The sequence below is a fragment of the Symphodus melops genome, assembly GCF_947650265.1.
Source record: "Symphodus melops genome assembly, chromosome: 4".
NCBI lineage: Eukaryota > Metazoa > Chordata > Actinopteri > Labriformes > Labridae > Symphodus > Symphodus melops.
The window spans coordinates 15,075,554-15,089,947 of record NC_136694.1 but is presented as its reverse complement, the minus strand read 5'-3'; the positions used below and the strand labels follow the sequence as shown (position 1 = coordinate 15,089,947).

General features: G+C 40.7%; 1 protein-coding gene across 5 annotated transcripts in view; it reads left to right on the top strand.

Annotated features, from left to right (window-relative positions):
• Positions 1 to 96: 96 nt before the first annotated feature.
• The window catches only part of tfeb (transcription factor EB), a 30,948-nt gene continuing 16,650 nt past the window's right edge, over positions 97 to 14,394 (top strand). The window contains exons 1-2 of one of the 5 annotated variants that reach the window (XM_079340756.1): positions 98 to 509; positions 11,796 to 11,887. The gene's annotated coding sequence lies outside the window, so the exon portion shown is untranslated. Of the gene's footprint in view, positions 510 to 9,733; positions 10,139 to 11,792; positions 11,888 to 14,394 lie in introns of those variants that run through there. The other 4 variants (XM_079340755.1, XM_079340759.1, XM_079340757.1 and 1 more) reach the window with 4 other exon arrangements.

Here is a 14,394-nt window from a genome sequence, read left to right as displayed (position 1 = left end):
AAAGTGGCTACCACAATTACCGAAATGAACCGAGACAAAGGATTGAATTGTGGACGCTTAACACCCAATAGACATTTTGGTCTTGGATGTATTTCGGGCTGAAGTTAGAGGATCTCTTCAGACTCCCTTTGGAGTCATCCGGCATCACGTCATCTCCTCAAAATACCGCAGAGTTTGGCTTGGACACGAGGAAACTACATTTCCCACAAACCCCACTTGCGCCGTGCCATTGGTGGTGGCACAGGTGACTGACTGCAGACGCTCCGAGTTGTGACAACATCTCGACGGTGCAAACGCAACAACTTAGCCTCCGAAGTGAACACTGCAACAACCTGTGGAAAGATACAAAAACTTGACTCAAACCGAAGAGCGTATTTTTTCTTCTACTCGGGACTCTTTTCCTGTTGTGTCTCGTTGTGGCGGGTTGGGTATCACCAGAGCGCACGAGAGAAGTGGGCACGCACTTTTCCTGAACCCGATTACTTCGTTCTGTCTGACCTTCAGCTTGGGTAAGTGATATTTTACCACTGCCACTAAGTAAGTCTCTGCTACAATAACATAAGCATACCTTGCTGCAAATGTTAATATTAAATGAGCTGTGTCTCGATTTCCGTATACAATTGTAATTTTTTCTCTGCTGTTCAAAACATAAATAGCCAACTTGTTCTTCTTAAGCAACGACAAGGCTTTCTTGTCGACTGTGTTTCAATACAATGGCGCAAAACCATTGCAAAATAGTTTTTTTTGCATGGTAGTCTAGACTAACTGCAGTCAAAAAGCGACACTTTTAAACATTTCCATTCTGGTTGCAAGTGTCATAAATCACAGAGCATTACGGTGGACATATGTTAAGATGTTGTATTTATTGTATGTATTTACTGTTGTATTTAACCTACTTGAAAATTGTTAGAATCCCAAAAGAAATGCTGAGAAAGTCCTGAGCACCAATCAAAACAAAAATAGAAAAGCATCACTGAGGTACATCCACTTTCAAGGTTATTATTTTACAGAGTACTTTAATTTTAACATAAATAAGAAATGCTTATAAAAACATAGTAGTGTACCAGTGAAAGCAGGGACACTGGCACCATTTTAACACCAGCTAGGCTGGACCATGATGCATCATTTACCCTCCTCTATACTGTCATCAGTGAGTCTCTGCTGAGAGCTGGCAGTCTTGCCATTTATAAGCAGAAGCCAGGCCAGTATCAGTAACAACACCTCAGGTCCAGGGTATGCTGCTATGAATAAGCTGTGACTGTAAAACTCGACAGACCATAATATACTGCTGCTTATTCAAGTACTGCCTTTGAAAATCCTGTCCGGTGCACATGCACACATACAGACGGCACCACAAGGCATTTATGCATCCTTTTGTGTCCTTTGCACAGCAGGATTAATTTACCATGTGTTTATTATTAGTGTGGGTGTGTGTTGAGAGAGGGACACACTTTGTAATGCCTTATGTGGTCCATTAATGCAATGTCAGTGGATATGTCTGATAACATTTGCACTGGAGGATTTTTAGAGGATCTACGTGTTTGGCCTTTGCTTCTTACTTTGAGCTCACGTGTACAATGAGGATACACAAACTGTGATTCACCACAGGCTTTTTACAAATTTTGGGTTTTTGTGATCATTTTTGCCAATCCACATTATTTACCAGAATCAGTGTGGCTCAAGATTCACTGCTTTCTCTGACAATAACAACAATAAAGTTCAAAGTTCAAAGGTCAGAAATGAGTTTTTCTCACTTCTGCTCATGGTTATCATGCTGCTTTCAATCTCTGTACAGAAGTTTCCCTTCAGACATTACTGTAATTCATCATTGATCATGAAGTGTTGTGTAACACTTCAGATTTCTCAATTTAAACATTGTGTTCTTTCACTTTCTTTCCTTAAAGGATTTCAGGGAAGTTGCTGAGGATCACAAAGGCAATTCTGGTGTCTTTGCATCTTCAAATATATATATATATATATTTTACATAAAAGGCAGAAACAAAAATGAGGATAGGAGAGCCTCTACCTCTTTGTCATTCTCTGTTACTGAGAAAACAGACGCGCTCAGATGGTCATTCACATTCATGTGGGCAGGTGAATATGTGAACAAACATGTGAATGAAACACTCTGTGAATGTGTTGTCAGGGTGTGTTAAGGTCACACAATAGAGTAAACATTTATCCATCGAACACTCATGCAAACTTTAAGTGAGGGACATAAGATATCAGAAAAATACAGATTTTTCTGCATAGATATACAACCAGTCTTCCACTGTCTGGATTTATTAGTCTTTTCCTACTTTTTATGTATCAATGAAAGAATAAAAAAAACCGGTTGCCTATAAAAAGATCAAATGGATGGATGTACTGTGCAGAAACAAAAAGTTAAGAATGAACTGTCCCACTAAATCAGTACATCTCAGTTTAACCATTTAATTGAATTAATGCTTTTTAATCTGTCATCATGTGGCTCTTGACTTGTTTATATAAATTTCCTAAGAATGCATCTGAACTGAGCTCTCTGCTACATACGTAATCGGAGAATTTGATCTATGAGAAGACAACACCAGGACATAACTACCCGTGCTTCCTTAATAAATGCAAGGCCCCTGTGTAGCTGTTAATGCCTCTATCCATTGCCCTACAGGCTGTCGCTCTCTGTGCTAAAAAACAATTGCTGTGTCGAAGCTCATTGAGTACAGATGCACAGAGGCGTCAATGAGGTTACAGAGTGCACTCAGTGTAAGGGTCAGGGGCTACAGTAGTTAACATTCTGAGTTGTGAGGTCACTGTCAGCAAGGTCAGAGGTGAACAGGACGTAGAGCAGCAATGCGTATGGGCAGGTTGTGCTCTCTTCAATATGCACAGGAACAACCTGTTCAGACGACCTGCAGAGAAAGACGGAGTCAAATTTCATGTTCTAATAACCTCAGAGGAGGCCTGACCATCTTCACCAGATCCCTCATTCTTGTGTGATATTGCATAGGTACACTTGACCTCTCTTTGATTTAACTCGATAAGTTATCTGAAACCAGGCACTTTCTGTTTGGCATAGAGGTAGTGGTAGGAGACCAATGTATTGACTATTGACTGATTGCCGATCATGATATTGGTATCTTTACTGATGCCGTTTTGAATTCATTACTAGTGGAATTTTTGTTTACCTCCATTTTTGGATTCCTCGATGACTGGCATACTTGCCTATACCTGATATGCAATCTTTTCAATATTGCTGGCAGACACTGCTACTCTACAGATACCTTGTTTTACCTTTTTTTGATATCGGTACCGGTATTGAAACAACTTCAAGTGTAATAAAACTAATGGCTGCACAGCGCTTCACTTTACTGCACTTGATGCCTTTGTTTGCACTTGTGACACAAATTGGCACTAGTACTGCATCGTCCGTGCTGTGCTGCTTATGGAAAAGTGTCTTGGTTATGTTTTCAGCCTCATTGGATTCATTGTCCGTTTGAGTTGAGGTTAATTTTCTTCAGGCAAACATAGGCAGTGGTGCAAATGCACACAAACACACTGGCTGAGCTCAATCGACGTACTCTTGTGTGAAGGAGCAGCAGGTGTGTGTAAACACAGCTTCATCCGTGTACCATATGGCCTGTCTCCCGTGACCTGAACAGTTTTTTTTCTTGCAGTTTGCTGACTAGATAGGGGAAACAAAAATGAGAAAATGTTCTGGGTTTCCCTTAACAATACTTACCGCATAAGTTTGTCATTAAAGGTTGGACTTTTCAGCCCACAGGAATGACAGCTTGGCATGTGCTGTATGACAACATGACCCATGATCCATCAGAGGTGAGTGTGGGCGGGACATTCAGGGCATGTGCTGAATGTGTGACTCCACTTCCTTATTTATCTCAACTCCACTGTTTCATATCCTCTTTTGTATGACAGACAGCAGCGATGCTCTTTCACAGTCTCTTTTTCTCGGTAAGAATGGCGGCTCGGCTGCATGTTAGAGCGCATGATATAAAACAGCTGCCCTTTGTGTATGTTTGGACAACATGACTGTTTGTGTTAACTGCAGGGGTCTGTAATAGTGACTCCCTGTGGCTTCAGTTCTCTGAGGCCTTGTGCAGATTTCAAGGAGTTATACTTTTCTCACCTAAAAGAGACATTCGACTAGCTCAGCTTTGCTTTTTAGAAAAGCTTTGATTTCTTTTTTCCACATTTAAATTATGAAAACATAGGAACAAACTTCTTATTGAAAAAGTTGTCATATCTCATTTTTATTACCTTGAGTGCTTATTGCCATAAAAAAAAGATTGACTTTGGTTGGAGAAAAAGAGCAATTCTAAAGCAGCACTGTATGTTTTGTATAATGCCTACAAACATGTTTGTGCTCTGGTCATTGATCATTGTTATGTCAGTGTGCTGAAACTGACTGAGCATTCTTTAACTCTGGGATGAAAATTGCAGCTGACTTTATAGTATGCCCTCTGGACAGGTTTTGTTTCTGTTTCTTTTCTGGTATTCATCCCATTACCCGAGGCCTTAGACTACTGACAACAACAACAACAACAGAAAGGCTGTTTCTCTTTGTTTTAATCAAGATTCAGTTCTTAAACAACATAATCTCTCATGACAAAGTTAGATGTTAGTGATGACTCGTTTCATTTCACTTCATTTTTTAAAACTTTTATTTCAGCCTCGAAAATCATTGAGGTTGCCTCATTTAAAATGATGTCGAGATACAGATCAAAACAAACAAAAGAGCACAATTAAAACAACGAAGACGGGTCAGGAGCATTCTCAGTAGAAGCAATTACACACTGTGGTAAAGTGGTTTGAGATCATTGTCTTGATCTGCCCAAGAAAAAGAAACAAAAGTGTCAATCTTGAGAGAGTGTATTATTCCACATTTTTGGAGCTAAAAAGCTAAAAGCAAACTTTCCAAGTTCAGAGTAAACCCTCAGGAGCAACAGTCAGTAGAGCGAGTGTGGTGTATTTATGTATGTATCACGTCTCTGTGTCAAAAAGACCAGCCAACGTTGCTATAGATTCTAGACAATATGACATGTACAGTGACGATGACTCATGACATGACTGTGCAAATATACTCATTAAACGCATCTGCTTTTATTTTGCCGTTTCTGTCCCTCTTGCTTGTAGCTTTGTTCGACTCACACTGAGTTTATACTCTACTTGTTTCCTTTTGCCCATCCTGAATGAAAGTATTGATATTTGTTTTATATCAATAGCAAATACGCGTCTTTGATTGCTGAAGGGGTTACACAATCAGTTTTGAATAAGGTGCGTCATTAAAAATGACTACACTTGAACAGTTGTCCGTGCATGTTTGTGTCCAGTTCAATTCAATTAGACTGAATTGCCAACAGTTCAGATTGTGATTCCAACCAATTTTGATATCCTGGCAACAAAAATAGAAGTCTCTGAACACTTGGGATGGGTCCCATTACTGAGTGAGTACGACTCGTGCACCTGTACACGTGTTGTTCAAGGCTACAGTACTTTAACTCTGTTAGTGTCACATGCACCACATCAGCCGTAATCAAGAAAAGTCATGTCTGGGAATACATTTTCCAAAAAAGACGTTGATAATGTGCATATAATATGTGGCTTTAACCCTATGCACCTAAAGCTCTAGGAGAAGCCAGTAGAGCCAGACAGTGGAAAAGATATGTATGAAAAGAAGAGCAGAACTGATGGCTGATTTGCAACTTGTGGACAAAGTGTGTGTTATTACAGACTCATGGACTGCTCTTACCACACAGCCATATGTTACCATCACTTGTCAAAGACACGCACACCACAGAACACATAGCAGACAGCTACAAAGCAGCTGCAGCTATGAAAGCTTAAGTACTGTTCAAGACTGTTGATCGTTTGATTAACAGAGATTGTGTTCTAAAACGTTTGGCATGAAAGAGTATGAAAGTTATCTTAATATTAGAAATGTTGACCACCATAGTCTAAGATAACGGAACAGCTGGAGTAATGAAAGGATAGTGGCTCTATTATCAACAGCAGGAACTCTCTTCATTTACACAGCAATGTCAGATGAAGCTACGTTTATTGACATTTATGTCGTGTTTGTAAAAAGTCTGTGGTAAGAACAGTCTGTAAGGAGGATTCAGTGATCTGTTGTAATGGCTGATTGTCTCTTTGGATAAAGACACAGCAGTTCTTTGTTTGCCAGTAATTGGTCACGAAGAAGAAGAAATTGATACTTAACGTGACACACACACACACACACACACACACACACACACACACACACATATCTTATCATATTGATAATCATCCTCTTCGCCCCTCCTTGAACTCCTCCAGTGTTTTCCATTGTGTTTTTTCCTTACTGTCTAGTTTTCTCTTATCTTTCTTCTGTCTACTCTGTAGAGCTCTCTCTCTCTCTCTCTCTCTCTCTCTCTCTCTCTCTCTCTCTCTCTCTCTCTCTCTCTCTCTCTCTCTCTCTCTCTCTCTCTCTCTCTCTCTCTCTCTCTCTTTTAAAGTGAAAAGGCTTGGGGGCAACTGCATTCTTTAAGCTAATGCTAATTATTTTTTTAACTTTCATTGTAGAATGAAAGTAGGAAAGGGGAGTTACAGAGAGAGAGAGAGAGAGACTGGGAATGATGGTGAGAGGGAGTGAAAAAAAGCGGTTTTTGACTGCTTAATTTAATCATATTTTGTGTGTGCGTGTGTGTCTTTATCTTTTTACACATCTCCCAAAATGCTTTCCATTCCATCTCTCTCTACTTGCACCCATGCAAAAGAAATGCTGTATAGCTGGTTAATGCTCTACTCCCTCTCTATCGTACACGAACGCTCTCATGCATCCACACGTTTGTTTACTCAATCCGTGTTTATATAACGGTATCTTTCACTGTCCTTATAATGCTACAACTCTCTGCTGTTTACTTCCTGTTTGTAGATTGACAACCTTCACTGCAGGTATAGAGGTACACTAAAGCTCCACCAAATGAGACAAATATGTCTTTGATGAAGTTAATGTCATCATACATCTTGTTAAACCACAGGAGCAGGCGGAATGTTTCTGCTAACCTCAGGCCATATGCTCTCATACTATCAGTATGAGGAAGTCTTTTTCTTATAATCTAATATTTATTAGAAAACAGGTTCTTGACGTGTGCACATTTTAAACAGGTGAATGCTTGTGTGGCCAAGCGTAAAACTGAAAAGAAACACCAGAGGTATTCCAAACACTTAAGGTTGATAACTTTCAATAAGTAATAATACATTCCTTGAACAGGAAGTAAGCCATTAAAAGCATCTTTATACGTTAATTTAATTTGGCTGCTTCAAATTCTTTGGATACGTAGTACTAATACATTTATACACATATATCATTAGAACAAAATGTTGTGTAGAAATCCATATTTAAATGGTTGAAGTATAAACCCAGAACCAGAGTTAGCATCGCTTGTTCACACTACGTCTCGGTATATCATCACATGGTCGTTCAACGCTTCCTACAGCGCTATAGATGGTCTTAAATGTTGTATTGGTTTGCTATATTTTTTGCAACAACGACAACCGAGGGAGTTTAAACACCAGTCTTGCCTGACTGACAAGTAGAAGAGGGTCCTGAGTGGTGTGTTTGTGTGCGTGAAATTCCGTGTTTGGGTCCTACCTCCTCCATATAGGCCATTGTCAAAAAAAATACAAGGCTTTCTTGGTCAATGGTTTCCCCTCCTACACAAAGCCTTCATGATTGGTTAGACTTTACAGGAATGCAGATTTCCCAGCCAATAAGCTGTGGTCCTGGGGGGGGGGGGGGTCCTGTCCTGCCCCTGGACAAAAATAGCCCAGTAAATACACTGCAGGCACTATGAGAAGTGGAGCTGGCCCAATGTTGGATGCTTTGTGTACAAACAAGGGATGCTTGTGAGCTGGGTGCTGTTGAACCATGCTGGCCTGTGTTCTCCTCTGTTGTGATAGGCACAACTTGCTTAGTGGCACTTTGATACCACTGTTTGTGTTTCTGCCTTCAGAGATAAAGAGGAAAATGGGAGCATATAAAACCACTACTGCTGTTTGCAGTTCGATTGCATGAAGGGATGTAAGAAAGGCAGATTTTCATTCCCAATAAAGAACATCCAAATTAGGGCCCAACCGATTTGGGGTTTTTGGGGCCAATACCAATATTGGAAAAAGAGAGAAAAAACTGAAACATCCCAGCCAATCATATACTAGATCGGGGATGAATCATAGCAGCCAATGAAAATAATAGATGCTTGTCAGATGATCATCACAGAGAACGTGAACATTTGGGAGCAGATTGTTTAATAGACAGTATGAAAAACAAGTATGTGATCAAAAAAAGGAATGACTGACTGACATGTGATGTGAATTTTTTTTCGGTAAAAAGTACCCTCTTCTACTCTTCTATTGCACAATTGGACTTTTATTTTTGTTTAACTCTCAGTTCAGTTCTTTATAATGTGGGGCAGGTTAAGTGTTTTACAGATTGTGAACTTTTAAGTAAGCTTTTTTAGGGAAGGAATTACATGGCCATAGTCTCTCTGATAAGCAAACATTTCTGATATCTTTGAAAAAAAGACAAATACCACCTGTATACAGTATGTGCAGCATTTGGACATATTTTAAAGAGAAAATACTGGACTTTTATTCACGATTCTCATCAGACAGTCTCTTTCTAATGCTTCGTTCAACAAGAAGTCGTCGACAAAGCGTCTCTGGCATCCCTAAAGTTGTCTTGTGTTTCTCTTGTCAGCAGAAATCAAAACGATTGAAATGACTCAACTGTGTTTGCTTTGCACAATGCGTACACATGAAGGAGTGAAGAGGGAAGCTTTCAGGAGAGACCACAGTTTCTAATAAACACATTGCACTGCTTCGTGTCAGAGGAAGTTTATTTGAATATGAACTCACTTGATTGTCACAGGACTTGGACAGATCTGACGCCCACTCAGAAGTAAACATACTGTCGTTGCTCATCATGGGCTGCAGTAGAGTATTTGCACTTTCAGCAGTTATCATTAAAAACAGATAGAAACAAACCAAGGTGGAACTAGCCCACTTTTAAATTGGTGATTCTCTGATTAGAGATGTTACTGACAATCCTAGTGGGCCTTGACCTGACCAATGAACTCTTCCTCAATTTTAGTTCTGAAAGATATTTCTCTATCAATGTTTTCTTCCTTATCAATTTGAACGGCCATTTGAGTGTGCTGTGACTGTGCTTGGACAGCATTACATCAGAATGGAGGTCATAATCGTGCATTTACAGGAAACGGAGGCATATTGTTCCATAAATAAACATTGTCGAGTGCTCTTTTGATTGAAAGAGTTCTCTATTAAAGTTAAAGAGTGACTAGCAGAGTCGGGCAGTGCGTGCTATGTATATGGTATGGTATTATGAAAAAATGGATATCGCCCAAGCCTAGCTGTGACCATGACTTTCAGTAAACGCAAAAAAAGAAAGAAAGAAAAATGTCTTGGTAATGAATAGTTATAGTGACTAGAAGCTGTCTGCCTGAATAAATATGAAGTCATAAAAATCCCTGACTCTAGTCTTTGCAGTCTCATATCCATGTACATGCTGTCGTGTGCTTTTTTGTGGTAAATTGAGAGAGTCAATTTGAAGAAGTAAATATGCTGATTCACCATTATATTGCTCATGAAAATACAAACACCATGACTCTCCAGAGGACAAAGGAATTACTTTGAGAGTTTACGGTCGTCTCTGCACGCACGTGTAGGTGTTGCTGTATGTCAGTGTTGTACACTGCTTGAGGAAGGGGGCTGGGCTTGGAGGTGGAGTTCAGCATTAGAGCCAAAAGAGACGGGAAGATAAGTTTAGTGGACACAGGGCTGCCGTTGTTGCTGCAACCAGACTACGACTGTCAGGCTGGTGTGGAGAAGGAGGAATAGGAAGCTGGGCTGGAACTTCGAGAGAGGGAGGAAGGTGACTAATAGTGACTGTCACTCAGCCTACTGTAACTTGGCCGGTGGAGGGAGGAGTGGCATCACAACCAGTGAACCGGCATATGAATGCACTCATTTGTAGAGCTCATTTTCTGTGCCTGACTGTCCGCGAGTGTTTGCTGTAACACGTGGACGAATCGATTCCTTTTGGAGGCACTATGTTGTCTTGGGGATAGTTGGAGAGTTTCTGGTGAGTTTTGAACACACTACATGTATCAACATCATAGTATTTGCACACGATGGAGCCGCTGAGAGCTCCTGTCTTGAAGAACTTTGGGTTTGATCAGAATATGTATCAACAGACGTGTGCTTTTCTTAAAGTGCTGTTCTTTTTTTAAACGTGTGTGTGTGTATATGAGTAGCACCAAGAGAAGCAGCATTGATTCAACTGTTGTTACATGTTGCATTTCAACCTGGCAAACAGAAATAGCATCAAGCGTCAGCGCTGCTTTGTAAAGCAATGTAATGATTGTTCATTATGTGCAACTCAGTGGACGCATACCGCCAGAGAGATGGTACTGATTGTGTAGCAGGCTGGTGAGGAGATAATGAAAGTTACTTCATGATGACACATTATAGTATTTATTCTAACAGTTTTCTCATGTTTGTCAAGAAGCAGCAATTAGAGAAGTCAAAAAGGAAAACTGAGGTCAGAAGGGTTTGAGATCTGCTGCTCCTCTTTATACCTGGACCCCAGCAGGTTGACTGAATCGACTGTGTTTCCCCTGATCCCTGTTAACCTATGAGCATGGGTTTCTGTGATAGCATTCTCTATGTTTGACCTCAGTCTATCACGCATGTGCAATATCCAAACATTTCGAGCAAAGTGTTGTCCTTCGTCTTGTTGTATGACAAACAGTTTTTGTTCTTTCCATGGGCTTTATTGGAAAGGAAGTTGCTTCATCTCTGACAAAACCAGGAGTTGTGAAAACTGACAGGGGGGAGGAAGGGAAGTGATGCATTGTGGTTATAAATGATGATGTTGGTTTATTGTCTCTTCTGTATCTTAATGTGTCACGCTGTGATTAATATGCTGTGGTGCTGGGATACTGCTCCTCCTCAGGACATGAAAAAAGTTACACTTTGTGCGTCCATCCTAGTCGAACATTCGGACAAAATTGCAGAGGAGATACTCGCATACCAGTTCTACTGGACTAAAAAAAGGTTTTGCATTTATTGCACGCTGATTACAAATGAGCGAAAGTGTGTTTGGGAGATAACCTATTGTTGTCCTTTCACATCAGTCTCTTCTTTGTGTAGCACAGGCACCTGGGGGAAGTTAATACTGAGCGGGCTGATTTGCTGTTTGGCAAGGGTCTCTCTTGGTCACCTATATATAGATGGTGTTTAGAGGGTGATAGGCACTGTAATTCACACTCAATGTTGATGAGTTGCAGTGATTCTTTTATCTGGATGACCTTCAGGAAGTTGGTTACCAGGCAAAGAAGTTGCACGTTCATATGGTCGTTCTAATCAAAGGACTTTTCAGCGATACATTTAATTATATGTACGTTTTTTAATTTACCCAAAGTTGACCAACAATCTTTAGACACCGAGCATTTTGCAGCAGTTACATCCAACTCTCGACTGTAGCCTTGGTAGAATGTCTTTAGTGTCTGGTTTGTTGCTTCCGCCATGGAAATGCTTTTTTTTTTTTTTTTTTTTTTTTTTGCATATTCTTCAGTGTGGGTTGTGCACCTGCCGTTCCCCCTACTTACTCCCATCTGTCTATTTCAACATGTCATAACCAATCATATGTTTCTGTCTAATTCACTTGCCTCAGCTTTTTTTCTTTGTTTTTGTTTTTTCTTCCATACCTGCGTCATGCGTCTTCACCTCCCCAGCAGATTGCCTTCCACTTTCTCCAGCATCCAGACATGTAGAGAGCAGCGTACGCAGAGCCTCATTCACCTTCTGAACTCATTTTCCTCTCCAACAGGTAATGAAACATGTCGTACCCCTATATATGTCTGTTTCTATGTCAATTGTACGTTAACATTCCTCCCCTTCAGTAATCAATCCTCCCCTTCAGTGATTGTGCTTTTTCTGTGCATTTACACAGCAGTCGATGGAGACTTCAGTATAAACAAGAATCTTTAATGATCTAAAGTGGCACTCGCTTCTACTGTGTGCTGTAACTACATCCTTAGTATCTCTGAGGTGGTAACAGAAGGGCTTTTATATCTAAAGCAGCAGTCAGCCCAACGACCTAGCGTTCCATAGTGCCTGAGAGTGGTCTGTCTGTCTGTCTGTCTGTCTGTCTGTCTGTCTGTCTGTCTGTCTGTCTGTCTGTCTGTCTGTCTGTCTGTCTGTCTGTCTGTCTGTCTGTCACTCCGTTTGCATGTCCATGCATAGTCAGTGTATGCTGTCTCTAGGGCAGGCAGATTTGTGTGTGTGTGTGACATCAAAGAGTAGGCGCCAAGGACCCCCAATTCTTGCCACACCGGCCCTGTCACATAATCCTACCAAACATACTCTTTGTTTGTGAGCGTTGGCGGTGCTTGAGTAATATCTATACTGGAGGTCAGTAAACATGTTGTGAAAGAGTCTTCTCAAAGTCTGACTGTCACCTTAAGGCACTGAGGCATGTTGCCTTTCTTAAAGTGCAAGTCCCCCTCCTCCACCTGCCCTCCAGACACACGCAGTCAGATGCATGCAGATACACACACATTAATATGCACCAAACAAAACAGCACACCAGGCTCAGGGGAACAGGGTGTTCCTGAAAAGGAGAACAGAGAGCTAGAGGGGTTATTTTAGTCATTAGAGCAGGCAGACAGATAGCTGAATGCGGAAAGGGCGTGTGTGTTTATGTGAGAGCATATGGTTCTGTGCACTGATTGAAAGGCTAGTGAAGTGCACAGTGCAGGGTCACATTCAGAACCTTTTAGTACGAACAGGATTTAGAATAAGTGTTAGTTGATCCCTATTGGAGTATCATTAATAGTTACCTGTGAGGTAGGCTTGGAAAATGTACAGTATATAAGAATAACACATTTGACCAGTAATAAGCACTTTTTTTGTTTTGTTTTTTTCATCTGCATTTGTCCCACTGCCCCATTCAGTATGTCTTTTAATTCTATTTAAATTTAGTAATGCAGCTGTGACTCCAATACATTTGAATGCACAGTTGTTGTGAGAGAGCATCCATGTGTTTGTGTGTGTACAAACCCCACACTGTTGGCAGTGAAAAAAGCCTTTCTTGGCGTTGCACACTCAGCTCTAAAAATACACACTCCACAAATTAACGCCATGGTCTCTGAGCACAGGTGCCCCACACTGCCCCCAAGTGTGTGCCCTCGTACGTTTGTGTCTGTCATTGCATATTCACATGTAATGTGGAAGTATAGTAAACTATTAAAGGTGTTAATTTAGAGCACGATTCATGTATTCTTCATGTCGCACACCTCTGTGCATTGTGTGGTTATCGTTGTCGTGCATGTTCGTGACTAATCTGTGGCACAATCCAGAGGTGACCCCTGACCCGGTCTTCCTCCGCTCTGCATCCTCCCACTGGCTGTCAGTGTTTGAAGTGACATCACAGCGTTGGACACACAATGGCTGCTGTGTACCCTCACTGCGTCACAGATGCCTGCTTTCCCCTGTGGATGCCAGGCAAAGGAAAGGCCCATGTGGAAGATCATTCTGCCTGGTAGCAGTGTGTCACCATATGATATCAGGAAGTGATATTCTGTGTGTGTGTGAGTGTGTGTGTTACATCATGTGCATATAACATATCATGGCTTAGTCACAGGCTATATGATACAAACTGACATGTGTTGGAAAGTTAGGGAGTGTTGTGTTATCACTTAGCTTGTATCCAAAGTAGATTGTGTGTCGTTTGTGTGTGGGAAGCATGTTTCTCAATAACAGAGTGTGAATAATAATTCCCCCTGTGGGATTTACAAAAACAAACAAACCTGGTTCATGTATGATCCAAACTCACTGAGGGCTGAACTACCAACCCTGGCTCATTCTTCTACAAGCATGAAATAACATTGTTTGCCATATGAAGTAGTTGTAATCGATGCTTTCTCACTTCTGATTAAATCCTTAAAAATATACCAGATAAACTATACGTAGACCCATATGGAACTATCACAGATAAAAAAAAAAAAGTATATGCGCCTACAATTGTTCTTTATAGAACATTATAGGGACAACAAAGATGGTGATCAAGATATTTCTTCATCCAGTTATTGGTTCAGAGGAGCATGCTCTGACTCCATAGCTGTGATGCCCTGAGCACAGTGTCGGCAGCAACATGTGAACAACTACAGCTGAGCAGATCGTGACAGGTTCAAGAAATGGTTAACTTTTTTGATAGTTTGTAAAAAGTTCATACAGTAGTTGTTGAAGAAGTCATTCTTCTGAGTGCCTCTAAAAAGTTATACTGGTGCAAAATTGATTTTATTCGTGGACCAATTAGCTATTTACTGTCTACTC